The following is a 23,353-nucleotide window of genomic DNA, read 5'->3' as shown; positions in this document are numbered from 1 at the left end:
AATCATTTCGGAAAAATGCTTTTTCTTATGAAACTACATAGTTTAGTCGATGCCGGAAATAGGTTTTGACTTCAATCTGAACTATATTTTGGCCGTAGTATTTAACCGAACTGCACAGGGTTTTTGGCTCTTAAAATGCAAAACTTGTACTCGTTCTATTTTCTTTGTAATACCATTTCAAGAGTCATAAACTAATTTCAGGCCTAGATATGCCTTATCTCATTGTATTTACAAAAAAATCATGATGATGCTACTTGTTATTTTAAAATAAGGACGTAACTACGATTTGTATGGAGAATCAAGCTTGCTGCGGACTCTTAATATCACACAAATATGAGGTTAGCCATCATCGCGAAATAAATCTTGCTAATTCAACGTTACCTATGTGTGATGCGTCCGTACAAAATCTACAGAGGTTGCGTTCCGGAAACGGGCTTTTTTTCCTAATTTCGGGATTCCGAACGCTAGGCCCATCCAAGGCCAAATTTCGAACCAGAGAAACTTCGACGGGAAACTATTGTTTGGATTATGGTGTGTGGTCCATTTGTTATCATTTAACTGCGTTCGATATCCCGAATCAGATTTCAAAACGGAAATTCCTACGGATTCCGAGTGTATGTGGCCCGCCCTCTTCGTGGAGTTAGCGTAGGTACCACTGGTCGGTCCCTTACTCGTCAATTTCACTGGTCTGACCAGTTTACTCATTAGACAGTTTCGTTAGGTTGACAATTTCCTTATTTGCAGTTTCACTAAGTTGTCGGTTTCTCTATCAAGTCAAGTTTCCTGGTTCGCAAGCATCTGTATGTGTCAGTTAGTTTATTAGGCTGTCAGTTTTACTATTTTGTCATGTTCCCATCCCGTTACTGTTCTTGTTCGCAAGTTTCCTTATTCGTCAGTTAGTATAGGCTGTCAGTATTGCTACTCTGTTGTGTCATGTCATACATGGTATATAACCCCCTTCCTTCCTTTCTAATACTAAACTCTATCACTTCTTTATTATTTATTATTTCTTTTACTGTCCAGGCTATTTGAGACGCAATCTATGCTTAAGATTAAGAAGCACTATCTGTCGATTTGTGCTTGAATTTAGTTAGCTTTTTAATATATCTCTTGTTGTGTGTATATCTTTGTATACTTTGTATATTATATTATTTATGAATATAAAAATGATAAACTGACTGACTGACTGGGTCTATCAACACACATCCGTCACATGGACCTAGAGATTTGAAATTTTGCACATAGATACCTTATATAGTGTAGGCATTTACTAACGAGGTAAGCCGTGGTGGCAGAGTGGTTTGACCTATGGCCTCTCAAGCAGAGGATCGTGGGTTCAAACCCCGGCTCGCACCTCTTTGAGTTTTTTGAAATTCATGTGCGGGATTACATTTGAAATTTACCACGAGCTTTACGGTGAAGGAAAACATCGTGAGGAAACCTGCACAAACCTGCGAAGCAATTCAATGGTGTATGTGAAGTTCCCAATCCGCACTGGGCCCGCGTGGGAACTACTGCCCAAGCCCTCTCATTCTGAGGGGAGGCCTGTGCCCTGCAGTGGGACGTATATAGGCTGGGATGATGATGATGATGATTTACTAACGAAGGATTTTTGGAAATTCCACCCCCAAGGGGTAAAATAGCTGGTATGCCTAGCTGCTTACAAAATTCTAAAGCATCAGCCACAGACTCGCTTAACAATTGAGTGGCCAAGCGCACTTTCATTTTCTGTTTAACGAAATTTACATGTTCATTTTTAAGCGTAGTTCCCAAATGAAGAGCTTCCTCGTTTTGGATTTTGTTAAGGAGTTCTATATAAAACCTTGCCAATCTATGAAAGTTTTTTTTATCTCCGAATGTGTTTCAGACTAATTTAATATTGTGGCAAGGGTCTGGCCACAAACATACTTCCTGCCCGTCGTGCGTGAAAGACGATTCTGATTTAATATCACAGCCTAAATGTGCACACATTGATTTGTTGGTAGGAGCACCATCATATGGTTCCAACGGAAGACCAGCGTCGGCCGCAAGGTTGACATTATGCTGAGTTGGGATGGGACCATTTCGTGACAAAATTTATTTCCTTTTTTCTTTTTCTTTTATTTGTAAAAATGTCACGAGTAAATGTTTTTCTTTCTTCCTTTCTTTCTTTAAAGGTGAGACTTACGACATGAATTCAACATTTTTTTAAAAGCGTAAGGCATTGTCGTATTAGCTCAGCTTTTTGCTGCGCGGTGATAGAATGGATGAGGAAATATCCAACAGGCACTTTAAATGTATCGTTTATTGCCGTTACCATAAAAGTCAGGGCTTCTTTTGCTAGTGGCACATCATCTGAATCAAGGTCATAACCAACGTTACTAAAGCCAAAATATTCTTTGCCATCCCACTCTACTTGCTTCCTTATAGCCATTTCATCGATTGCTAGGGCACAAAATATAGTTTTGTTGGGATTTTCTTGTGCTCTTAATTGTAATGACTCTAAAGCCTCTGTTGTAAATCCAGGTTTACAGTCTAAAGATTTATACCATGATGATATACTTTTTGGGTGTGGTAATACGTTTTCGAATTGTTCCCTGACGAACGAGTATGCTTTTGAAGATAAGTAATGTAATGTCACTGCAAATTTTTTTATTTCTAAACTGTACTCCCTAGTAAGCACATCATCATCATATTGTTTCTGAAGAAACCTTTTTATAACATGATTTTTATTTATACCATCTAACATGTTGATATATATTTGGTTTCGACATTTTCCAGTCTTAATTTGTCTAAAACGACTGTGTAAAGATCCGCATTTTTTTTCTGTAGTCGTGTCACGTTTAGTTAATGTGTTAATTCTTTGCAGACGGCGTTTTGAAACCTTTTTCAAATTTTCAACTTTTTTCTCTAACATTTTCATTTTTTTTGCCAAGTTCAGTACTTGAAAATTTTCTTTTCAAATTAATTGGTATCTTATTCCCCGTGTTGATTTCTGTGAACGGTTCCTGAAACAAGTATAAAAAAGATATCAAATCTCTATGTGTTAGATTTTTAATTTACCTATTTTATTTTTAGTCCTATCGTTTCGAATACTTTGAACATTAATTTTGCAGATAGACTGTTAACATTAATATAGAAAATGTTAACTTACATAGTCTACCTGTGAACAGTATTTAGAACATTAGGGCTAAAAATAATCAGATAAACACGATAAAACCGTATATATAAAAATAAATCCCTACTTAATATTATAATTATTATAAATGCGAAAGTAACTCTGTCTGTCTGTCTGTTACACTTTGTAACCAGTGCTTTTGACTCCAGGTTTACTACGGACCATGTTATAATAAAAGCCTTATGATAATGGCCTTGAATTATTAGCTAATTTTTAAGACTAACTAACTACCCTGCTTAACCTACTTAATACTATGGTAACTTAACTTAAGGTAACGCTATGGTGATTTAACTTAAATTAATTTATGGCCTTGTGATCGTGAATCGACTAGTGGATTAGGAACCTACCTTATGCCCAGCAATAACCTAAGTGCTTTTATTTGAGAATTAATTTGAAAAGCCTACAGTTGTGTTTCTAACGTTATAATTAATTAAGCAGTACCTAACTTCGTGATAATTTTGACTCTAGGTTGGTTCTGCTAGACTTTGATTTGTTTCAGTTAATGACAAGGTTCCCTGAAAACATTTCAGTGCATTGAATAAGTATAACCAAGCTTTAATTTATAATCATTTTTTTTTATAGTTCGTAAGACAGCCTACAAATAAAATTAGAAAACACTATAATGAAAGCAAGTTAGATAAGTATATTGTATAACAGGTACGTAATATTTATTTACTTGGGCTTATCTTTGCATTATTACATTGATAAACACTATATTATTTCTTTTTTAAGTATTTTTTATAAAAGCAGGCTGCACTATGCCAAAAAACAGTAAATACATCAAATAAAATACTACATACCACGACAAAGCTAGATGTTTCACTTGGTATATTTAAGGTAGGAACAGCATCGGATTTCAAACGTCTCCATTTTTTATTGTCATTTGGCACAAATGAGTCTTCCGTAAAATGGCGAGAACAAATTCTGCTGTGCTTTTTTGGAGTCCAATTGGACCTATTAATGCAACGGCTCCATTTTATTTATAATAATGTAATGGTAGCACCATAAAAAGATCCATAGGAAATCTATGTGTTTTGCCTATTGAAAAATAATTATTATTGTTATTCAATTCTAGTTAGTATTTAAATAATAAGGAAATATAATGCCTTTGTCAAGTGGAACCCTTTAGCTAGTTAATGCTGTTATTCAACTTTACTTTTATCTGAAAGTTTTGTATTTTATTTTCTTTATTTTGTACAAAGTTTACATACACGTATATGTGTATACGTGTTGCTTGTTCTTTACTTTTACTTCTTCTTAGTTAAATTTTGTTTGTATGTGTATGAAGCAGCAGCTAATAAGTTTTTTGTGCTGATTTTTTTGTTAGCGTCACTAGTAGTATACCGCTTGATGGGTGAATTTAATTACATCCAATCACTTAATGTTATAGTTATATTGCAACTAAAGGACAATGTTTACAGTTGTCCTTGGTGGGCGGGATGTTAAACCGTCACACAATTCTAAATTCTCATAGATTTTAATCCACTACTTAGTTCCCTTTGTTTACTTTAAGTTACCTGAAATTTCTCAACAGATGGCGTTAGTGTGCACAATTCCTTTCTAATCACACGACTTCACTTCTGCATACAATTTTTAGTTTTTAAGTTCACCGCTAGATGTCGCTGTCCCGTGTCAGTCACCATTCTGCATCGCGCTGTTGAGATTTTTCCTGGTATGCAGTATACGGGAGACATTTGTGCCAAATGACAATAATAAATGGAGGCGTCTGAAATCCGACGCTGTTCCTACCTTAAATATACCAAGTCGCCAGTGTCAGGATAGAATGGTAAGCTCATTATTTTATTTTGAACTAGATGCCTGGTGACTTTTGTACCACTTTAATAATATTATAAAGTTGACTGGCCCGTTGGCTCAGTTGGTAGTGACCCTGCCTCTTGAACTCCATGGGTCATGATTTCGATTCCCGCCTGGTGATGTATTGTCAAAAATGCATTTTCCGAGTCTGGGTATTTAGTACCTATATGTATGTTTATAATAAAAAAACATTTATCTAAGTATGTTTATCATAAAAAATGTACAGTTGTCTAATACCCATAGTACAAGTGCTTTCGCTACTTAGTTTGGGATAAGACGACCGTGTGTGGATTGTCCCGGATATTTATTTATTATTTACTAGCTTTTGTCCGCGGCTCCGCCCGCGTGAACCTACGTTATATCGCGCGGTAGCCTATGTTCTTCCTCAGGGTTAACTCTATCTCTGTACCAAATTTGTCTTGTTCTCTGTACCAAACCGATGAAATGTTAACAATTTGTTTACATTTTCTTTTCTCGAACTGTGGGCTTTACAACCTTCCACAACACAAGACATCGTATCCAGGTCACTGTACACCTTACTTCTGGCCGAATTCTTGGACACAAGTTAATAAAATTTTGCTATTTTCACTCCAAACCACACCAAACTCTCGACCGGTAACAATGAAACATTATGGTACAAAATTAAGATGACATGACGACTTAAGTATTTTGACGTAAAGTTGTAACTTTTTGTTTGTCAGTATTGTAAGATGACCAAAGGAGACCATTTGACATTTGTCTGTTTTTTATTAGTGACACGTCCAAAAATAATACAAACAAACAGCGGTGTTTTGTTTCACTCACACTTATGTTATGCTAGTTATTGTTCCGAGGAAATTTTCTTTTTTGTTACCAAAACTATGGATTTTTGGTAACAAAAAAGGAACTTTCCATGCAAATTTATTATTAATTAATTTATTTTTTTATTTTTGCAGGTGGTAGGACCTTGTGCAAGGTCCGCCCGGATTGCTACCACCATCTTGCTCGCTAATCCTGCCGTGAAGCAGCAGTGCTTGCACTGTTGTATTTCGGCGTGGAGAGTAAGACAGCCGGTGAAATTACTGGCACTTGAGGTATCCCATCTTAGGCCTCTAGGTTGGCAACGCATCTGCAATACCCCTGGTGTTGCAGATGTTTATGGGCGGTGGTGATCTCTTACCATCAGGAGATCCACTTGCTTGTTTGACATCCAGTCGCATAAAAAAAAAAAAAAAAAAAAAAATTAATTGGGACATTTCGGGAGACTATGTTATTTAAACTCAGTATCGTTCACTATCTACCTGCAAATTTTTACCCAAATCGGAGTCGCAAATGAAATGTACAAACTTTTTTAGAAATGCTCAAATGATGTTTTCCATCATATTTTGTCGGATAAGTTCGTTTTTATCTTGCTGTCTCAATGAGCATTTCAAAATACGAACTTTTCCGACAAAATACGATGGTAAAACATTATTGACTACCACTGTACTTGGAAACAAAATTTAGCTATAAGGAATCAAAAAAAATATCGACACCGTATTGGTTCTTGTCGGTCATTGGTGCCCTTTTGGTGCCTCTAAGTTATGAGTAAAGACTAAAGCTTTACTAGTAGTGATATAGTGACGGATTAAATGAATGCAATAAGTGCGACCCCCGCAACTCCTTGCTACCTCAAAGAGCGACTTAGCTATGTTACTTCTGTTCGTTGCTCTCAGAACTTCCTCCTTACTGTCCCACTTTCAAACTCTAAATTCTATGTTTATTCTTACACTGTCCAGGCCACTCGGTTGTGGAACTCCCTACCGATAGACTTGAGGCGCGCAAAGTCCTTGCCTATCTTTAAGTCTATGCTTAGGGAGCAATACCTGTCATCTTGCGTAGGAATGTTATAGTTAGCTTATTTATGTGTTGTTATGGTATCTATCTACCTATCTATCTGTTTAGATTTGTTGTGTATGTGTATTGTATGTGTTAGTTTTATGTATTCTTGATACAGCTCTAATCTACTGTAAATTGCACCACCTGCTAAAATGTATTCCATATTTCTGACCATTGTAAAGGTTGCCTGGAAGAGATCGCTCTGAAGCGATAAGGCCGCCTATTGCTTACCTTAGAAAATCTCTATGTATATACTTGTGTTCTCTGTACTGTTTACTGTATTGGTGTGCAATAAAGAGTTATTGTATTGTATTGTATTGTGCGCTAGAAGCTCGGCGCACTCTTAAGGGTACCTAATCTTAAAAATGTTCATTCGTCTACTACACGTGGAAAATTGACATTTTTAAATAATATTGTCACAATTATAATCATTCATAACAAACTAGTTAAGAGCTCAGAATAATAACATTAATTCTTTGCTGATGCTATAAATATTATTATTATTTTTATATCTTTTTTACATTTTGTTTACGAGTAATAACTTTATTATGCAATATGTTTTGAATTTATACCTAGAAATTAATGTAAATAAAAATAAAATGAACCTGTAATCTACGCCTTTTCACCACAGAAAGATCTGCCCTTTCTTTCTCCCCCTTAGTTACACATTTCTGTAAAAAAAAACCAGAAGGGCTCTCCCTCTCAAAATTCTGAGCTGCGATCGAGCGTGCCTGGTTCACTGTCGTAAAAATTAAATTCTTAAGATTCAGACTATTATCACTGTACCTATCATCAGTGCGCAAACACGATCGCAGTGAGGCAAAGCTTAAACCGATTCAAGGAATTCAGAATCTTCAATCATAGTTAACGGTGACATACGTAAAGAAGTATAATTAGAACATGACGCGGAGCGTGACCAAGTCAAAGTACAGTTTGATTGTGTTAACTAAAGTTCACAATGATGCATGCTCGATATGATTAGTCAATTAATCAGTTTGATATTCTTGCTTATAATTGAGATGTTTTTTTTGTAACAGCACCTAGTGTATTAATTTAGCGCTTCTGTATCTAAATTTGCGTTTCTTGGGAAAAATTTGCTAAATAAAAAAATAGTAGCCGACACTTTTTACCTTTTCTTTACTTGATTCTACTTACTCCTTTTGTAACTTCGTAACAGGTAAGATTCACGGTTGGTCAGTTACGAGCAATGATATTACATATAAACAGGGAGTAGATATGTTACTACCGCGCCCGAGTTGAAAGATTCATTAATAACCCAATTGTCTCATGTCGCAATCAGTTTACCTCAAACAATCCACAGTGCGAGTACTCCGCGACAGTCAATGTGGCAGTTGAACAAATCAATGTAAAATGCCGTCGTATGTGTTTCGAAAGTGCACAAATTATGGTGCTAAAGTGAATAAAACTCAAGGGATCACATATCACATGTAAGTATAGAAAAATATTTGTTTTTTACTTCGTATTTTTAGTTAATTTCCAAGTTTTTCGTAAAAGATACAAATGCTAAGACGACAACATAGATTAAAAATCAGATGCGACAATGTATGTATCAATATGGCCGGGTTAGACATGTGCGCCGCGCCGCCGCGCCGCCGCCGCCGACGATTTTTGCACGCCGCCGCCGCCGATGAAATTGGTCGGCGTATAATCGGCGTGGCGAAATTTTTATTAATTTTAAAGTAGCACCAACTTCTTTGTTAATTACTTGCCATATTTGATTATTATGTATTAAATTATATTAAATCATTTCAATTCTACGTTCCAACGGTTTTAGTTATAACCAGAGGTCCATAGGCTGAGAGGTTGGATCCTCTTCGCGCTCACGCTCCGCCTCACACCCATGGATTTAATGACAGCTGGCAGTGAAGCGTCATTCCCAACCACTACCATGAGGCTTCCTCGTTGTTCATCAAAGGGGAGACACACCTGCAGCGTGTGCTGCACCGTATCTTCTGCCCCGCCGCATTGGTGGGTGACACATTGGTGTTGCCTCCCTCCTAGCGATTTTGCACAAGTACTTGTCGAAGCAGCCATGCCCCGACAGTACCTGCGCTAGGTGAAAGGAAACAACACCCCATGTTCTTTCGACCCATCCCTGCAGGATGGGCCGTACTCCCGATACGGTCCAGTGGCCAGCGCATTGCACGGCCGTTTCCCTCTAGCGCGCCTCGGCTACCCGCCGGTAGACATTGGCCCGCACCTCAGCGTCCAACTCCTACGGTGGGGTGCCCGCCAGTGCAGTACGCCCTCGTTACCCTGCGGTTGCAGATGGGTCTTGTTCTGGGCGGAAAGGGCATCCGCAGATGGCCATCACCACTTTACCATGCTGGCATTTACAGGAGGTGCCTTCCGAGGCCCATGAAAACAAATGGATCGGACTTATGAAGGGCGACATCTAGTCTCAGTCCGTATCCGGTTTACGATTTGGGCCACGCCGGTGGTGCCCAGCAAGGACGCATCACGGAAGGTGGCACCGCGCGTGCTGTGACGAAGGTATTGTGGGCGTACCAAGTCACGTCGACCCCCCGCAAGTTGGCGCCAGTTCCACGCAGCACCCAGTCCTAACCAACGTTCCACAGGAGTTGTTCTAAGACTGATCCCTGGGGACGCCGCACGACATCTCCCAATCTACCCGCTCTCCCTTCGCGGGGTAGCGGATTGCCCTCAGAGAGATATGAAACCAGTACCCTGCACAAGTACTCCGGCACGTTGTGGTACATAAGCGCCTCCTTGATGGTTTCCCAGGTCAGGTTGCTGAATGCGTTGGCTGTTTAAAGACACTGCCAAAACCACCTCCCCCGGGCAATCGTCCTCTTCCTTGGCTCTAAAGGTATGAGCGCTATCACCTTTCGTTTGGCCAATGGCTACGCAGAGGGCTTAGCTGGCCGCCCTGTAGTTGGCGTATAGCCATAGCTTCTTCTGACGCTAGGTCTCGCCTCCTCCTCCTTCGGCTCCACGGTGTACTGGCGTCTCGCAGCCACGCAAAACTTGCACACCTGCGTTAACTCTACGTACCCCAGTACACGCTCCGCCTCGACCCTGAATAGCGCTGCGATAGATTTCATTATCCCCACCTAGTACTTTGCACCCAACCAATAACAAAATCCTCCATACCCTGAAATACGTAATAGAATCAAGTATTTATAAATAACTTATATTATAGATTCTATTTGATAATTATGAGGACTAGGCATGTCCAGCAGTTCACCACGTCAGGCCGATGATGTTAATGAGTAGGTATGATCACCGTCTTAATAAGTATAATGTTGAGATTTTTGTTATAATGTGTATATTTCATTACATTATACATACCTTACTTTTCAGAAACCTGGAAATCAAAATATTCCAAATTCCCCTCGAGTCTCGATAACGTCAGTACATCTGATAAAGATGAAATTCTGGAGTCACCTAGAAAGGCAGCGCTTAAGAAATTTATAAAAAATTGACCCTTGAGAAGAAAACATTACAAAAAACCGGCCAAGAGCGTGTCGGACACGCCCGAAATAGGGTTCCTAATTAAAAAAAATGTACTATACCCGTAGTTACGAGAAAACAGTGATGAATGTGTCACCGCCAAGAAGGGTACTTTCTGGCGGGCGCTATCTATTTCACTATGAAACAGTCAACTTTTCAAATTTATTGTGAATCAGTAAAAATGTACGAAAAAATGTACGAAATTATACGCGAGTTAAAAAAATTGTACTACCCGTAGTTACAAGAAAACGGTGATCAAGCTGTCACCACCGCCGGTGACCTGTCGTTTTGCCGAGTTTAATTACGCAGATTTTCGTTTCGCACACAACTATTGGCAGATTTTTCTATTCGCCGAGCAACGTTTGGTATAATTTCGTTACGCCTATTATTTGTTTCGCCGAGTAGTCGGTAGGAAGAATAGCGATAAGCAGATTTACGTTTAGTAGATTGTTCGTTTTGTAATTGTTTCATTTAACCGAACAACTGTTCGTCGAAATACGATAAGCAGAGTTATCACATGGCATTCATATTGATAAGTAGATTTAATGTTCAGTCGATTTAACTGTTCGTCGAGACACGATAAGCAGAGTTATCACATGGCATTCAATAATTGTTATGCTTATAATATTGTATTGATTTTTGTTTCGTAATCTGCGTAGATAAACCGGCCAAACGACAGGTAGGATTTTACTGAGTTGACTATTATACACTAGCTGTTATCAAAATGTAGTTAGGTGCGACGACGAGCGTTAGCGAGGAGTGTTAGGTACTATTTCGACCAACAATGCACGAGCCGAGCGAGCGAAGCGAGCGTGCCGCGGCAGCGGCCGGTGAAGTGCCAGAACCGAATTGCTAGCATCGCGACTTGGTTTGTTTAGACTCCGATATAAAATAAATACAAATGATGGTCAAAAATACGTTTATTACCTACTTGCGTTATACGTTTAAAATATGTGAGGGTATATAAGAAAATCATAAAGAATGCGCGGTCAGCACGCCCGGCGTGTAAAAATGCCTATGAGGCCATAGTGTAATCCACACATATTCGCGGTATTGAATGCCATTCCCCATGCGAAACGAAAAGATGCGAAAAGTTGATATGCGCACTGAAAAATAGTTCAACTGTTACAAAAGCGAAAGGTTGCTCGACCAAACGTGCAAAATGTGTAGTGATTAGTGATTAATAGGCTAAACGAATGTCTGTGAATAGTTGTTCGGCTTACTGAATCATATGCCAAGTAAATAGTCAGCTAAAGGTTGAGTTACGAAACGTTACTCGGCGAAATAATACATCTGCATACAAATTCATCGGCGTACCGTTACTCGGCGAAACGTTGTCTGCCAATCAATAATCTGCCTAAAAATAGTCGGCGAATCATTAGGTAACCGTCACCGCCAGGAAGGATTCTTCCTTGCGGGCGCTGTCTATATCATTATGTAACAGTAGTGTTTTCAAATTTCTTGTGAAAAAAATGAACGAAAAACTTACTTAATTGTACACTAATTAAAAAAAAGTAGGTACTACACGTAGAAAAAAAGAAACGCTTTTGAACCTGAACGTACACTTTTCTCGTTAGTGTAGATTTTTTTTTAATTAGCGTAGGTACAATTTCGTACATTTTTTCTAATTCGCAAGAAATTTGAACAGTCGACTGCTACATAGTGGAATAGATAGCGCCCGCCAGAAAGTAGCCTGCCTGGCGGTGACAGATTGATCATTGTTTTCTCGTAACTACATGTAGTACAATTTTTTTTAGCGTAAAATTTAGTACATTTTTCGTACATTTATTGATGTGAGTTTGAATACGGTATTTGACTATTTTGTTTTATAAATTAAAACTACACAATGCCCGTTATCGAATAAAGAAACAATTTTTAAGCTACCTTTACAAATAACAAAGTTATGAGGGTTTGAAATTCAAGATTAGACAGAGAAAGTCATACTGGCATGTGACGTCACACGCCAGTACCGCCATACTTGCTGCATAGAGAAAAGCGTTTGAGAAAGAGACAGGTATATAGATTTTTCAAAAATTCACTGTAAATCCAATTTTCAACCAATTTAAGTCTTCTCTTCGCTAAACACTGTCTGTATATCTATATTTTCATAATAATATTAAGATATGGTAAATTCAGGAGTGGTCAAATACCGTAGTCCATACGATACCATATCACCGCTAGGAAGTGTGCAAGTATTTTGGATGGCAAACAATTTTTTGATTTGCATCCTCTTTGCTGTCGGTGGCTGATTGGCGCAAGTCCTTTGCCGCGCGCCTTCGATCGTATTGGTGCGGTTGTATTCGGTTTTGTAAATTAAATATTAATTGTGATTATAGACATTGTAAATAATTTTGTGTGTAAATAGTAACAAACTTTATACGTCTTAAAACTAGCTAGTGAAGTGGCGGTGCGGACTATTGCGGCTTTACGGACTTTAGCGAGCGTCATACAGCGAAGTCGGTTGCATTGAGGTATGTTTTTTTCATGAATTGTTCTCTAGACATCCTTGGTAACAGTCACTATTCAAAGGTTTAATAAACAGGAAGTATGACACTTTCAAACTATTTGAATCGAATCTGCTCTTGATTCTGAACAGGAAAAACCATATTTAAAAAAAAAAAAAGTACATCGAAAATACAAACTGAGACATGGATGCACAGAAAAACCAGAAAAAGAGACCAGCGCTGGGAATCGAACCCAGGTCCTCAGCAATCCGTGCTGCGTGCTATAACCCCTACACCACCGCTGGACAGGAATTTAGACACGAATTTTTCCTATGCATACATATCTCAGGTTGCTTATTTCTACTACGCTACTTATGCAGCAGCACTAGCGACATCTATGTTTCGCTCTCATCGAGAGACGTCAACATTATTTCGGAACCAAACCACTCACCCAGACAAGAGATGTCGCTACTAAGCAATCAAATCATGATTGGTTATTTGGAGTCTTTTTGTATTTTTTATTTCAACTCCAAATTTGTTACTTTTACGGGTATCCCGTGAAACCATATCGAAAATACAAACTGAGACATGGATGCACAGAAAAACCAGAAAAAGAGACCAGCGCTGGGAATCGAACCCAGGTCCTCAGCAATCCGTGCTGCGTGCTATAACCCCTACACCACCACTGGACAGGAATTTAGACACGAATTTTTCCTATGCATACATATCTCAGGTTGCTTATTTCTACTACGCTACTTATGCTTCTGGTTTTTCTGTGCATCCATGTCTCAGTTTGTATTTTCGATATGGTTTCACGGGATACCCGTAAAAGTAACAAATTTGGAGTTGAAATAAAAAATACAAAAAGACTCCAAATAACTAACTCGTAACTTTTTACCCGACTGCCCGAAGGAGGGTTATGTTTTTCAAGCGTATGTATGTAAGTATGTATGTATGCATGTACCTATGTAGTTATGTATATTTTGTAAACAATTCTTTTTATTTTAGTCTTAATTAACCTGTACATTATATTAGGTTTAACTATAGGTGCAACGTGTTAAGTACGCAAAACTTCTTAGTTGGTGATTCAGTCCATGAATTTTCAGTAATAATTTGTAAATATTGAATGTCCTTAAATATATATATTTTTTAATTAAAAGTGAGGCCTGATCATTGATATACCTACATCATACCTACCATTTTATTTAAAGAAGAAACCTACGCCTAACCTGTACACAAACATATTAATACATTCACTCTTAATTACTTCTTAATTTCTAAGTATTTCCCAAGATACATTTTGTAACCAGTAACTTAATAGACCACAGAATAATTTATTTTCCCAATAATTCGGGTAACAGTGGAGCAGCTGGCAACACAATTCGTCACGCACACTAACATCCTTGCAAATTGCCTTACACCGTTCTTACGCACACTACAATATTGATTTGCCGCATTCACGAACGTTTTGTTTTTAGTTAGCGCGGTATCTAGTCGAGCGAGCGCGCGAGACCAAATCATTCATCTAAGGGTATAAGATTTTTTTTTTATTTGCTGAAATATTTACATTTTCAAGCATTTGTCAAAACTGTGACAGTTTCACGAAGTGTCGCCAGCCTTTTATTTATACTCTTTATCAAGTGCAATGCAAAAAGGATCCAAGACAGTTGGATTATTTTATTCACTCTTCTTAATATCACACAAATATGAGGTTAGCCATCATCGCGAAATAAAATCTTGCGGAATTAACGTACCTATGTGTGATGCGACTCGTACAAAATCTACAGAAGAGTTGCGTTCGGAACGGCTTTTTTCCTTACTTTCGGGATTCCGAGCGCTCAGGCCACCATGCCAAATTTCGAACCAGAGAAAACTTCGGACGGAAAACTATTGTTTGTATTATGGTGTGGTAGGTCCATTTGTATCGATTTACTGCGTTCGATATCCCGAATCGATATTTCAAAACGAAATTCCTTAACGGATTTCCGAGTGTATGTGGCCGCCCTCTTCGTGGAGTTAGCGTAGGTACCACTGGTCGGGTCCCTTACTCGTCAATTTCACTGGTCTGACCAGTTTACTCATTAGACAGTTTCGTTAGGTTGACAATTTCCTTATTTGCCAGTTTCACTAAGTTGTCGGTTTCTCTATCAAGTCAAGTTTCCTGGTTCGCAAGCATCTGTATGTGTCAGTTAGTTTAGGCTGTCAGTTTTACTATTTCGTCATGTTCCCATCCCGTTACTGTTCTTGTTCGCAAGTTTCCTTATTCGTCAGTTAGTATAGGCTGTCAGTATTGCTACTCTGTTGTGTCATGTCATACATGGTATATAACCCCCTTCCTTCCTTTCTAATACTAAACTCTATCACTTCTTTATTATTTCTTTATTATTTATTATTTCTTTTACTGTCCAGGCGCAATCTATGCTTAAGATTAAGAAGCACTATCTGTCGATTTGTGCTTGAATTTAGTTAGCTTTTTAATATATCTCTTGTTGTGTGTATATCTTTGTATACTTTGTATATATTATATTATTTATGAATATAAAATGATAAACTGACTGACTGACTGGGTCTATCAACACACATCCGTCACATGGACCTAGAGATTTGAAATTTTGCACATAGATACCTTATATAGTGTAGGCATTTACTAACGAGGTAAGCCGTGGTGGCAGAGTGGTTTGACCTATGGCCTCTCAAGCAGAGGATCGTGGGTTCAAACCCCGGCTCGCACCTCTTGAGTTTTTTGAAATTCATGTGCGGGATTACATTTGAAATTTACCACGAGCTTTACGGTGAAGGAAAACATCGTGAGGAAACCTGCACAAACCTGCGAAGCAATTCAATGGTGTATGTGAAGTTCCCAATCCGCACTGGGCCCGCGTGGGAACTACTGCCCAAGCCCTCTCATTCTGAGGGGAGGCCTGTGCCCTGCAGTGGGACGTATATAGGCTGGGATGATGATGATGATGATTTACTAACGAAGGATTTTTGGAAATTCCACCCCCAAGGGGTAAAATAGCTGGTATGCCTAGCTGCTTACAAAATTCTAAAGCATCAGCCACAGACTCGCTTAACAATTGAGTGGCCAAGCGCACTTTCATTTTCTGTTTAACGAAATTTACATGTTCATTTTTAAGCGTAGTTCCCAAATGAAGAGCTTCCTCGTTTTGGATTTTGTTAAGGAGTTCTATATAAAACCTTGCCAATCTATGAAAGTTTTTTTATCTCCGAATGTGTTTCAGACTAATTTAATATTATGGCAAGGGTCTGGCCACAAACATACTTCCTGCCCGTCGTGCGTGAAAGACGATTCTGATTTAATATCACAGCCTAAATGTGCACACATTGATTTGTTGGTAGGAGCACCATCAAAGGTGAGACTTACGACATGAATTTAAGGCATTGCCGTATTAGCTCAGCTTTTTGCTGCGCGGTGATAGAATGGATGAGGAAATATCCAACAGGCACTTTAAATGTATCGTTTATTGCCGTTACCATAAAAGTCAGGGCTTCTTTTGCTAGTGGCACATCATCTGGATCAAGGTCACAACCAACGTTACTAAAGCCAAAATATTCTTTGCCATCCCACTCTACTTGCTTCCTTATAGCCATTTCATCGATTGCTAGGGCACAAAATATAGTTTTGTTGGGATTTTCTTGTGCTCTTAATTGTAATGACTCTAAAGCCTCTGTTGTAAATCCAGGTTTACAGTGTAAAGATTTATACCATGATGATATACTTTTTGGGTGTGGTAATACGTTTTCGAATTGTTCCCTGACGAACGAGTATGCTTTTGAAGATAAGTAATGTAATGTCACTGCAAATTTTTTTATTTCTAAACTGTACTCCCTAGTAAGCACATCATCATCATATTGTTTCTGAAGAAACCTTTTTATAACATGATTTTTATTTATACCATCTAACATGTTGATATATTTGGTTTCGACATTTTCCAGTCTTAATTTGTCTTAAACGACTGTGTAAAGATCCGCATTTTTTTCTGTAGTCGTGTAACACGTTTAGTTAATGTGTTAATTCTTTGTAGACGGCGTTTTGAAACCTTTTTCAAATTTTCAACTTTTTTCTCTAACATTTTCATTTTTTTTGCACTTGCAATATCCATTTCAGCTTCCTCTGTGGATGTGCCAAGTTCAGTACTTGAAAATTTTCTTTTCAAATTAATTGGTATCTTATTCCCCGTGTTGATTTCTGTGAACGGTTCCTGAAACAAGTATAAAAAAGATATCAAATCTCTATGTGTTAGATTTTTAATTTACCTATTTTATTTTTAGTCCTATCGTTTCGAATACTTTCAACATTAATTTTGCAGATAGACTGTTAACATTAATATAGAAAATGTTAACTTACATAGTCTACCTGTGAACAGTATTTAGAACATTAGGGCTAAAAATAATCAGATAAACACGATAAAACCGTATAGTTAAAAATAAATCCCTACTTAATATTATAATTATTATAAATGCGAAAGTAACTCTGTCTGTCTGTCTATTACACTTTGTAACCAGTGCTTTTGACTCCAGGTTTACTACGGACCATGTTATAATAAAAGCCTTATGATAATGGCCTTGAATTATTAGCTAATTTTAAAGACTAACTAACTACCCTGCTTAACCTACTTAATACTATGGTAACTTAACTTAAGGTAACGCTATGGTGATTTAACTTAAATTAATTTATGGCCTTGTGATCGTGAATCGACTAGTGGATTAGGAACCTACCTTATGCCCAGCAATAACCTAAGTGCTTTTATTTGAGAATTAATTTGAAAAGCCTACAGTTGTGTTTCTAACGTTATAATTAATTAAGCAGTACCTAACTTCGTGATAATTTTGACTCTAGGTTGGTTCTGCTAGACTTTGATTTGTTTCAGTTAATGACAAGGCTCCCTGAAAACATTTCAGTGCATTGAATAAGTATAACCAAGCTTTAATTTATAATCTTTTTTTTTATAGTTCGTAAGACAGCCTACAAATAAAATTAGAAAACACTATAATGAAAGCAAGTCAGATATGTATATTGTATAACAGGTACGTAATATTTATTTACTTGGGCTTATCTTTGCATTATTACATTGATAAACACTATATTATTTCTTTATTTAAGTATTTTTTATAAAAGCAGGCTGCACTATGCCAAAAAACATAGTAAATACATTAAATAAAATACTACATACCACGACAAAGCTAGATGTTTCACTTGGTATATTTAAGGTAGGAACAGCGTCGGATTTCAAACGTCTCCATTTTTTATTGTCATTTGGCACAAATGAGTCTTCCGTAAAATGGCGAGAACAAATTCTACTGTGCTTTTTTGGAGTCCAATTGGACCTATTAATGCAACGGCTCCATTTTATTTAAAATAATGTAATGGTAGCACCATAAAAAGACCCATAGGAAATCTATGTGTTTTGCCTATTGAAAAATAATTATTATTGTTATTCAATTCTAGTTAGTATTGAAATAATAAGGAAATATAATGCCTTTGTCAAGTGGAACCCTTTAGCTAGTTAATGCTGTTATTCAACTTTACTTTTATCTGAAAGTTTTGTATTTTATTTTCTTTATTTTGTACAAAGTTTACATACACGTATACGTGTATACGTGTTGCTTGTTCTTTACTTTTACTTCTTCTTAGTTAAATTTTGTTTGTATGTGTATGAAGCAGCAGCTAATAAGTTTTTTGTGCTGATTTTTTCGGCGTTACTAGTAGTATACCGCTTGATGGGTGAATTTAATTACATCCAATCACTTAATGTTATAGTTATATTGCAACTAAAGGACAATGTTTACAGTTGTCCTTGGTGGGCGGGATGTTAAACCGTCACACAATTCTTCTCATAGATTTTAATCCACTACTTAGTTCCCTTTGTTTACTTTAAGTTACATGAAATTTCTCAACAGATGGCGTTAGTGTGCACAATTCCTTTCTAATCACACGACTTCACTTCTGCATACAATTTTTAGTTTTTAAGTTCACCGCTAGATGTCGCTGTCCCGTGTCAGTCACCATTCTGCATCGCGCTGTTGAGATTTTTCCTGGTATAATGACCTTCCTTTAGAAAGTCTATTATAAATTGTAAAATATAAAATAAAACACCCAGCTTTGTCGTGGTATAGAGTGTTTTATTTGATGTATTTACTATGTTTTTGGCATAGTTTATAAAAAATACTTAAATAAAGAAGTAATATAGTGTTTATCAATGTAATAATGCAAAGATAAGCCCAGGTAAATAAATATTACGTACCTGTTATACAATATACATATCTAACTTGCTTTCATTATAGTGTTTTCTAATTTTATTTGTAGGCTGTCTTACGAACTATAAAAAAAATGATTATAAATTAAAGCTTGGTTATACTTATTCAATGCACTGAAATGTTTTCAGGGAACCTTGTCATTAACTGAAACAAATCAAAGTCTAGCAGAACCAACCACAAGTCGCCAGTGTCAGGATAGAATGGTAAGCTCATTTTTTCTTTATTCATTTCATTACTATTTCGGGGGTATCTGCAATTTACTCTACCATCAAATTGACTTGCGGTACGCTTCTGAGTTTTTGAGCATTCTTTGATTTACTTATGATGAAAATACCTACCTTACCTTTATTTGTAGAAATTTTGCTTTTTTTCTAAGTTAAGTATAATGAGATTAATCTATTATATTATAAAACAAAGTCGTGTTAGTTACACCAATTTTAAATCAAGAACGGCTGGACCAATTTATTATGATTTTTTTATTCTTCGATTTGTCTTCGTCAGGAATATATCCTATTCCTGACTAAGTAGGTATTAAAAACGTTGGAAAATTGTGTAAAAAAAGTAAAATAAAAAAAAAACTCATACAACATGTTCATGGGTTACGTAACTGTCAGTTATGGAGCATATACCCACACACTTACAATAACTTCGTTATTTTATATTTGCCTAGAAAAATATTCACTGAAAATAATTGATATGGCAAAGCAACGTTGGTTTATGTTTTGGAAACGCAATTGGACCCGCTAGATGGCGCTGTCTTTGGTATATTATCCTAATTTTAATTTAGTGTTTTTGGGGCAGGACGACGTCTCCCGGGTCCGCTAGTGAGAAATAAAATTACTTTAGTTTTTTTTTTGAAGATTATGTCTTTGCTCAGTAGAATTAAACCGCAGACGGAGAAGTGACAAGAAAAATCAAGGATTTGACAAAAAACAAATTCAACAATATTAAGCAAGACTAGAGCGGCTAACGCATATCTGCTGAATAAAAGATCTGACGATTAACGAATCGGACCAAAATCGCATCAGGCCAAAAACGTACCCGTAATATTCACAGTGCAAGAGCTACCCTCATGCATGGACAAAAGTTTCAAATTCCCGTCGTATGAGATACGTTCAGTGATCAAAGGGGTTTGATTCTCTGTCGTTTGATGTACTCGTATATCGTTAAACAAAACTACGTTTGTGCGGACATAGTTTACTCGATTTCAACGGAGTCGACCTGCACGTGCGTCAAAATCAACAAGACTGGTAACCTTAGCGATTCTGATTATAGAGTTGGAGATGACGGATCAATGGTCAATGTGAATGATTAGAGCGGCCACATACCTACACTCGGAATTCCGTTTAGGAATTTCGATTAGAAATATCGATAATTCCGTAAATACAACACACACGTGTAGTACGTTTATTTCAATTCGGAATAACAAGGATCAGTTGTACGACGCTAGTTAATGAACTAAACTTTGCTCACCCGCGACCTTATCGATACCTCCTACGTATACTGGTATAGGTAGAGTAGAGTCATTCACGATGACGCGTGCCGTGGTTCTTATTACAATGTCATTAATGTCTAATTTTGACAAAATCACGCGTCTTCGTGGATGGCACTAGGTAGGTATACAAGTGCAAAATCATAAAATTTACAGGAAAGCTGTTCAAAGGTTCCAAAACCTGTAACATTCTCGTTTGATGATATAAGTTTTCAAAATTTTGGATTGGTTCAAAATAAAATATTTGACTTCTACCTACCTGTATTCATGGAATTTTGAAACCTAAAACCTAAAATGCTTGAATTTTGAATCGTTAAGTAAATGGGTATAAGATTTTTTTTTATTTGCTGAAATATTTACATTTTCAAGCATTTGTCAAAACTGTGACAGTTTCACGAAGTGTCGCCAGCCTTTTATTTATACTCTTTATCAAGTGCAATGCAAAAAGGATCCAAGACAGTTGGATTATTTTATTCACTCTTCTTAATCTACTTTATCACATCACGTTGGCTGACTTCGCTGCCAGAGCATCACCGGTAGGATCAAAAAATATGTAGTATTAAAAATTATAATATCGTCACTACTTTGAAAAAATCTCGTATCTAAAATCAATGTAAACAAAATTGAACCTTGACGTAATGTTCACAAAATGAGATACAAATATGAGGTTAGCCATCATCGCGAAATAAAATCTTGCGGAATTAACGTACCTATGTGTGATGCGACTCGTACAAAATCTACAGAAGAGTTGCGTTCGGAACGGCTTTTTTCCTTACTTTCGGGATTCCGAGCGCTCAGGCCACCATGCCAAATTTCGAACCAGAGAAAACTTCGGACGGAAAACTATTGTTTGTATTATGGTGTGGTGGGTCCATAGATTTGTATGGATTTACTGCGTTCGATATCCCGAATCGATATTTCAAAACGAAATTCCTAAACGGATTTCCGAGTGTATGTGATTGTGGCCGCCCTCTTCGTGGAGTTAGCGTACCACTGGTCGGGTCCCTTACTCGTCAATTTCACTGGTCTGACCAGTTTACTCATTAGACAGTTTAGTTAGGTTGACAATTTCCTTATTTGCCAGTTTCACTAAGTTGTCGGTTTCTCTATCAAGTCAAGTTTCCTGGTTCGCAAGCATCCGTATGTATCAGTTAGTTTAGGCTGTCAGTATTGCTACTCTGTTGTGTCATGTCATACATGGTATATAACCCCCTTCCTTCCTTTCTCATATTAAATTCTATCACTTCTTTATTATTTCTTTTACTGTCCAGGCTATTTGAGACGCAATCTATGCTTAAGATTAAGAAGCACTATCTGTCGATTTGTGCTTGAATTTAGTGAGCTTTTTAATATATCTCTTGTTGTGTGTATATCTTTGTATACTTTGTATATATTATATTATTTATGTATATAAAATGATAAACTGACTGACTGACTGGGTAATATATCAACACACATCCCAAACCGCTGGACCTAGAGATTTGAAATTTTGCACATAGATACCTTATATAGTGTAGGCATTTACTAACGAGGTAAGCCGTGGTGGCAGAGTGGTTTGACCTATGGCCTCTCAAGCAGAGGATCGTGGGTTCAAACCCCGGCTCGCACCTCTGAGTTTTTTGAAATTCATGCGGAATTACATTTGAAATTTACCACGAGCTTTACGGTGAAGGAAAACATCGTGAGCAAACCTGCACAAACCTGCGAAGCAATTCAATGGTGTGTGTGAAGTTCCCAATCCGCACTGGGCCCGCGTGGGAACTACTGCCCAAGCCCTCTCATTCTGAGGGGAGGCCTGTGCCCTGCAGTGGGACGTATATAGGCTGGGATGATGATGATGTTGATTTACTAACGAAGGATTTTTGTAAATTCCACCCCCAAGGGGTAAAATAGGGGATGAAAGTTTGTATGAAAGTCCGTCAGCTTTGATGTTAGAATCTTCAAATTTTGTGTTTGTGGCTAACAATTGAAAATTAAATTATAAGTACTCCGCTGTCTCCGCTTACTCCGCTCCGCTCCGCTCTTCTGCCTCTGCTCCGGTGCCTCCACTCTGATGCCTCTACTCCGTGGTACTCCGCTCCGCTCCGCTGTCTCCGCTTTACTCCGCTGCCTCCGCTGCGCTGCCTCCGCTGCCTTCACTTCACCCCGCTACGGCGGGGCTTCTATTTTCTGCTCTGAAGTACAAAAGGCAACGACTGAACTTATAATTTCTTCTGTGTTGTGTATCAAGGCAAAAGCGGCCTGCCAGAAAGCCAACATAGAACGAAACGAACCTATTATGAAATGAGTGTATTTTTGTTAAAGGATACGAGCACTTGTAAATCTTGTCTAACTATGAATAAATACATGCGACTCGTTACGGTATTCTGAATTCATCATCTCATTCGCGGGCCGGCCGGTTTCGGCGCGTGCACGCTCTCGTTCCCGCGCAGCGCACCGCACACGGTGTGTTGCTAATTTTCCGAATTATTAATTTACTTGCTAAGTAATTATTTACGATGCTTTTTATTGGGGGTTAATTTTGATTAAATTAGTAGACAGATATTGAAGCTCAAAAATAAATACAGTAGCTGACTTACAATATTAGTCGCCAAGTCATCAATTTTGAAGATAATATATTTATCGGTAGCAGAGTTATATTATTTGTTGTTAGTAAATTGTCGCTCGATTTTGCATAATTTGCTGGTATTGTAAAGATGGTATATTAGTTTAATAGAAGCTGTTCTATTAACCCGTTGCTTACATACGAAAACAGATATTCCGTTGCGGATGCTAAATAAAACTTTAGTCGCTGCAGCGCTGCAATTATTATTT

This window comes from Choristoneura fumiferana, chromosome 18 (genome assembly GCF_025370935.1).
Source record: "Choristoneura fumiferana chromosome 18, NRCan_CFum_1, whole genome shotgun sequence".
NCBI classification, from domain to species: domain Eukaryota; kingdom Metazoa; phylum Arthropoda; class Insecta; order Lepidoptera; family Tortricidae; genus Choristoneura; species Choristoneura fumiferana.
The sequence above is the reverse complement of the archived record's forward strand: the minus strand, read 5'-3'. Positions refer to the sequence as shown.